Consider the following 7,321-nt stretch of genomic DNA (forward strand, 5'->3'; position numbering starts at 1 on the left):
GAAAACGATTCTTCTATTCCTCGGGCTTCAAAAGATAAACAGCGCCGCCACCGTTAGATCATAAATCCACGTAAAGTGACGTCTCATCACGTTCAGAAAAGTAATGTAAAAAAAAAAATCTTCCACGGTTTTTCAAGATTTTCCAAACGCGCACAGCATGCGGTATCATTATCAAGCTTTCTCTCATGCAATATCAATAACAACCAGGAAAAAAAACTGATATTTTATTCCATCACTTGTTGTGCTTGGCGATAGAATTATTAAAAGTTGCATAAAGAAGCAATTCTCGTCTTGGTCTGACGTCAGTTCTTATAATTAAATATACAATTTTTTCTCACATAAAAATATAAATAAAAGAAAGGGTGTTTTCCGGTAACTTTCTAACTTAATCTTCTGGATTGCAATTTACAATGCAATCACTTTATTCCATTGCATTTTTTATTAGAAATAATTGAATTAAAATTGTTTCTCCTTCGAAAAATAAAGTATTGAAGGGAAATTTTTTATCACTTATAGGTGATAGTTTAACGTTAGATCGCGTTTGTTTTATGTGGTTATGTAGTAATGTTATGTGTTTTATGTCGCGTTAGTTTGGCCTTACATTTGCGAAATTTACATGCGTTAAGAAAAAAAAAGAACAGGTTTTGGAAGAAAACGGAAAAACCACTTTCACCCGAAGAATGAAATAAACATAAATAACTAGAAAATCTTCACAAGCATTTAATTAATTATATCATTTCAACAATAATAATAATTTTATAAGTTAACTTTTATGTTTCAACATTTACTAATATCAAAATAGGTTTCAGTATCAGCCCTTGCTTTATTATTTTATTAAGTTTTTCAGATTTGCTATAATATTTATGATCAATTATACTAAATGAACGGTATTTTTGACACGTTATTTGTTTTTATATAAATTGTAATGCTTTTTTTATATGGATATTTTTATCATTTATTACTAATTAAAATAAAAGCATTCCATTTGCTTATTTATTTGCATTATTTATTTTGTTAAAAAAATATCAAAATGCTAAGTTTTAGCAGGATGTCAAATTCAAAACATTTCCTAAAAAGATTTACTTCTAAAAATTAGCAATTTTTGTCTCCCATTACTTTTATTTCGTAACAGTATTATAACATCAATATGGTTTTAATGTACGTACTCTTAAAAACAAGAAACTACTTTGAATTTCTTAATATCTCACGAATTCATTTCATTCATCAAGCATGACATTCTTCTATACTGTTGTATTTTGTTTTTGCGCTTATAAATGGGAAGTATAAGTCATAAGTAACGCACATAACTGAGTTATTATGGTTCAAATTAAAGAAGAATTTTTTTTTCTTTTTAGGTTAGAAAAATAATTATTTTTGTAAGTTCGACTTTCTTAAAGCATGCTATATTTTTTTTCAGGAGTCTTTTTTTATGTTTATGCTCATGTAAATGCTAATCATGTTTTATTGTAATGTTCAGAAACTAATATAAACTAATCAATTAATTAAGAATTCTCTTTGGGGGGATCATTTTACAAAAATCTAAAAAAATTTGAGTTTTTTTTTATTTTTTGAAAAATTGTACCGTTAACAAAACAGTTTTAGATTTCTCTGTCATAATTTGATATTAATATATATATATATNACACTTTTATTGTGATTATAATAATTTTTTTTGTTAGAATTTATAATTTCTCTCCCCCTCCCCTGATATTTTCGTATATATATATATATATATATTTATAGTTTGTGGCATCAAAGCACTTGCACATGATTTGCAATACTGGTTAGACCATATATTAGAAACATCAATTTAATATAATTTTCAAATTGTAATACTTTTAAAACTGACTCAAAAGTTTTTCAGTACATTTGGTGTGAATGCTTAAAAAAGATAAAAAATTCGCAATCATTTTTAAAAATGTGTCCCGCTCTTAAATGATATTTTCTATGACAATGACTATTGAATCAGTTATAAATCGACTTATTAAAAAGCGAAGTAATTTTATTTTACTAGTCGTAATTTATATCTTTATTTTATCACTTTTCAGTGAAATTAAGAGGGAGAAGAAAAAAACGGCTAGTTTAAACGAAATGCATGATAGCTTATTATTACAATGAATTATCGGAAATGAAACAATAGCCGCAATCTATTTAAGCGGCTTAAGTCGATTAAGCGAGGGTGATTTGCATTATTTTTAAGTCAGTGACGCATTCATCATTTGCGAATCTCGAATACTAAGTCCATGAAAATAATGTATATTAGTTGAGAGATTAGTACTAATGAAGATGAACTTTTCTTTTGAGTTGTTGACTTTTCCAGCAAAAAGCTTATTGTAAAAACATTTAGTTAGAAAATTGATGAAATCTTCAACACTATTGGATTTTCTTTGTATTCTTTTCTTTTTTTTAAAAATTAGTTTATTATTATTATTATTTATTATTATTAATCATTATTAATTATTATTATTTACTATTACTATTAATTATTATTATTATTTACTATTATTACTAATTATTATTATTTATTATTATTATTATTATTTATTATTATTTATAAGTATTAGGAATTTTTATCCCTAAATTGTAACCTAGAAATATTAAGAAATAAAGGTGGAAAATCATAATAAAAATTGTATTTTATTATCTTTAGAAATGGAAAACTACTGTAATACATTAAAAAAAATATATTATTTAAGGTGTTAATTCTTATATGAATTTAATATGATATTTTATTATATAAGAACGAATGTAGCTAAAAATCGTTTAAAAATCAATCAAAAATCATTTCGGAATGGCTCCTGGTGTTTGACCAGTTCGCTTTTTCGAACCCTCCAAATTTATTTCAACTCGCAACTCTTGACACGCAACTTACTAGACAAAAAGGCAATAAACAAATCTGTGCAAATTCACATTAATAGCAATATTTACAATGGAAACTTATTATTTTTTAAGCAACAAATTTAAAAACACGCTTCATTTTATTACAAATCATAAGAAAAATTTAAAAGCTTAATAAGAGTTTACAAATTTCTTGAAAATTACTATAATGATTTGATATCAAATATTATATTTATGTATGCGTTACATATATTTTAACAAGATGTAAAAATAAGAAAAATTAGCTTACTAGCAATTTAAATAATAAAAATATTTATCGGAACTATTTTTATGACGTTATCTTTAAGTAAAGAACGAGTTTTATAATTATGTGCAAAAAGTTTTCGATTTGAGCAACTCTATGCTTCAAAAATCTTAACCGATAAAAAAAAAACAGAGAGAACAGAAAAACTCATTATAAAGGTTTGCTGGAACTTACGTTCTGCATCTGAATTAGTACAATATTTAATGGATAGCACTTATTTGTAAATATATGAGGCACTTCCTTCGAACTAGTAAAATTGTTTTGTACGTGCAAATCCGACAATTAGATCAAAAGTTATTTAGAATGTTTCGTTCTCTATCTGTCCTTTTTTAGTCCTTATTATCCAACATCCAATGAATTATTCAAATACCAGTGGTTGTTAACGCCTACAACAGCTTAAGAACGTTTTTAATCTCAAAAATTGATTGGAAAAATTATTTAGCAGAAACTGGTTGATGCAAAAAACATTTTTAAATTTTTATTACTTGAAGTATGTTAAAAGTGCATTAAAATTAGAAAGACTCAGTTTTTTTTTTTTTTAAAATAAATATTGACAAATTTCCTGGTTTACAGTTTTTTTAATATTTATTCTGTTTTGAATCCATTTCCTTTTATTAATAACGAAAAATAAAGTAAGTCAACATAATATCAACATGAATTAATTTCCGAAAAAAAATTTTTTTTGTTAAAAAAAATAAGTAAAAATAAAAAAAGGGAAATAAAAAAAGAAAAATAAAAGAAATTGAAATATTCATGATTTAAGCCAATTAAGGGATATTCTTTCAATTTTAAATAAAAATCTATGGAGGAATAAGAACAAAATTATTTACAATCATTAATTTCAATGTTATAATAAATTGCAGTGTATATAAAATAAAATTTAGAAAAAAATAAACTTATACACTCAACGGTAAAATTATAAACAGTAAAATAATAATCAGAAAATTCAATTTATCGCTATTATGATATGTATCTTTTAAAACAATAACTCGTCTTGTGATTTTTTTCCTAATTTTGGAATTTATTTATTTTACATTGCTTCACATATATTAAAAACAATTTTTAACTAGTGTATCAAAAATCTTACATTTAGAAAAAAAAACTCGTTCAGTTTTATTAAATTCCACGGATGATCACCCAACCTGCTAGGTAGGTGGCGCTTTAGGTAGTTAAGGCCAAATGTTGCAAATAATTACGAATTTGAAAATAAAATGTTTTCCCACTTTAAATTCTCATTGCACGCAGTTCGCCATTCCGAGCAAATAATCAAAATGTTAATGCATTTTTAAATATATTTTTCCTTTTATTACGATTTTTGATTTAAATAGGAGTAACACTTTTCCGAAAACGTTTTATCTGATTTTTCTTTAAAATATAAAAGAATGTCTATTGTTTTTGTAGTTCCTATTTTAGATCTAATTTTTAAAAAGAAATTATAAGAAAAAAGCAAACTATTGAACTAAAAATAAAAATGCAGAAAAACCACCATTTATTATTTAATTTATCAATAGCTATGAATGTAATATAAAATATTATTTATTGAAATTAGCAAAGTTTAAAAATATTTTTCTATACTATAAGAAATTACCGAACTTTTCTCATTATACTATTAGGGAAATGATTTTTTTTTGTGTGTGTGTGTGTGTGTGAAAATACGGTTGCATTATGAAATAAATTTAAAAATAATTCATAGTAGAGAGTCGTCTTTTGTTCGTTCTGATATTTGCATTTTAATAATAACGAAACAAAGCTGTTTAGGGAAAAAAATTCATATACAATATAGGAAAGAATCTTTCTCAGTGGCACAACAGCCCCAGGTGGTCCCTGAACATCTGCAAAATTCTTTCTAGCATCTCTCTATTTTGCAAGTCCTTCAACTTTTGGTTTTTAGAATGTCCATGTCTTTTTCGAGACAGCCGATGCATCTAAGAGCAGGTATGGCCTTTTAATCTAGTTCCTATAAAATGGTGCTTAATCCCCACTCACATTGAAAAATAATGTTTTTTCTTCTTTTTAAAAAAAGAAAGAAAAAACTTTATTGCTTTTCGTTGTTGTTTAGGAGCATGCATCTCGTTCCGACTGATATTCCGTAATGAACTTTGTTAAAACAAATATCGCTTATCACTGACTGATGATCATCTTAAATAACAAAGTGCTGAAAATTAAAAAAAAAAAAGTGACATCTGAGTGTTCTTCGTAATTATTTATACTTCTAAAATTGTTTCAATTTTAAAAAGTTTGCTTTGAAAGTAAATTTTTTGTCATAAAAAAAAACTGCCTTGCTTGTTGTGTAAACTGATTTCCATAATTATTTTATTATAATTAAGAGTCCATTAAAAATAATTATTATTACGAGTTCATTAAAAATATATCTATAAATGTTTCAAAAAATGTGAATTTGTTTTCTTTAAATGTAAAATAAATAAAATTTCTTATTATTATTTTCTTAAATTTTAGACTACATTAAACTTTATTATTTTTATTGCAAATAGTAAAAATGTACATATGAAAGTGTAGTGCCACGCTCAAAACTTTTTACACCAATGGTGGCTCTTAATTAAGGTATTCAATGTTGGCATGGCCAACCCAAGTCTTGTCTAATGACAATGGATTACACTGTCACACATTGGTTTGACCAACCAGAATCAAAAATGCACGACATGTTTAGGAAGGAGTCTTTCCACCAAGCTAACTTTTCTAGAGATAGAATTTTTTTTTAATAGATTCAGTTGAAATACCAGGAGCTCTGGGAGTCATGGTATCAATTAAAATAAAATTTAATAAAGTAAGTTTCTATTCATAGACGGGTAATAATGTGCGGTATATAGTTTTCCTTCAAACTGTCCATTTGGAGCACATGCAAATCTCAATGAGCCACTCCTCTAATGAGAGATTTTTGGAGTTAAAGAAACAATCTTATATGAATTAAGCATCAAGATAAGTATTAATTTTAAATTAACTCTCTAGAATCTGTTAAAATCAAAATGAAGGCTATAATAAACTGTTCATTAAAATCTGATACAATATCAAATCTACTGAATAACTCCAAGTTTAATTATAAATAGTAGATAAATGCTATTTAATGTTTTGGGAACTGCTCAAATAAATTCTTTTGTTAATTTTAAAATGGTATTAGCAGGGATGCTACTCGCAAAATATCAAATTGTCTCACCAGAAATTGCATTTCGTCTCAGTTAAAATCTCTTTTTGGCTCAGCTAAAATTATTTTTTTCACTCAGTTTATCTCAGCTAAAATGATTATTAATCAGTTTGATAACAATATAAAGATAATTTTCAGGATCCATAAAACCATTAATAGCATACTAGGAGTACTACAATTATACATACATTCACTATTGCTAGGATTTTAAAAAACCTGCATATGATTGATTATAAGAGTCCACAAAATTGTTTTATGGACTCTGTTGTTTTCATATATATTGTATTTATCATTTATGCCAATGAATAGTATCTGTTCCAGAATTTTACAAAGTAAATTTTAACTTTCTTATTTTTTAAAATATAATGGTGTTAACTTTCTAAAAAGAAATATCTATTTAGTTTCAGTAATTCAAAAGGGAAAATACCCATTTTTTTTTAGCTCAAATTTCATCTCAAAATATATAACTATTCAGTTACAATGAAAGGTCTACAGATTTCAATAATTAAAAGAGAAATTCAGTAATTAAATAATGAGAGTTTAAGAAAATGCAAATAACACAAAAAAAAACACTCTTTGATAGAATTCAGGAGGTGCAGTGAAATTTTGAAATATTTTAGGTAGGAATTTTTCAAGAAAATTTTAGGGAGCACTTAATAGCCAAAAATTAGCATATATACATTTTTATATCAAAACAGAAATATTTAAAAACTATTATAAACAATTTAAAAAGACACATATAAATATAATTTTCTTTCTAAAATGACTTGCATCCTTTATTAAGTATAAAAGTAAACTTTTTAGTTTATTGGCATTGACTAGTAGATTGTACTTTCTTGCATTCACAAGATTAGTTAGTTGACTATGTTCTTTTAATTTGTATAGCTAAATATACAATCATAAAATGTGATTATGAATGCACTTAGTAATTGTTTAAATGCAACAACTGTAGAAAAATATATCACATCTTTACAGTAACTAATTCAAGAAAAAACTTAATTCTACTTCTTTCTAGAATC

The sequence above is a fragment of the Parasteatoda tepidariorum genome, chromosome 1 (assembly GCF_043381705.1).
Source record: "Parasteatoda tepidariorum isolate YZ-2023 chromosome 1, CAS_Ptep_4.0, whole genome shotgun sequence".
In the NCBI taxonomy this organism is placed as follows: Eukaryota; Metazoa; Arthropoda; class Arachnida; order Araneae; family Theridiidae; genus Parasteatoda; species Parasteatoda tepidariorum.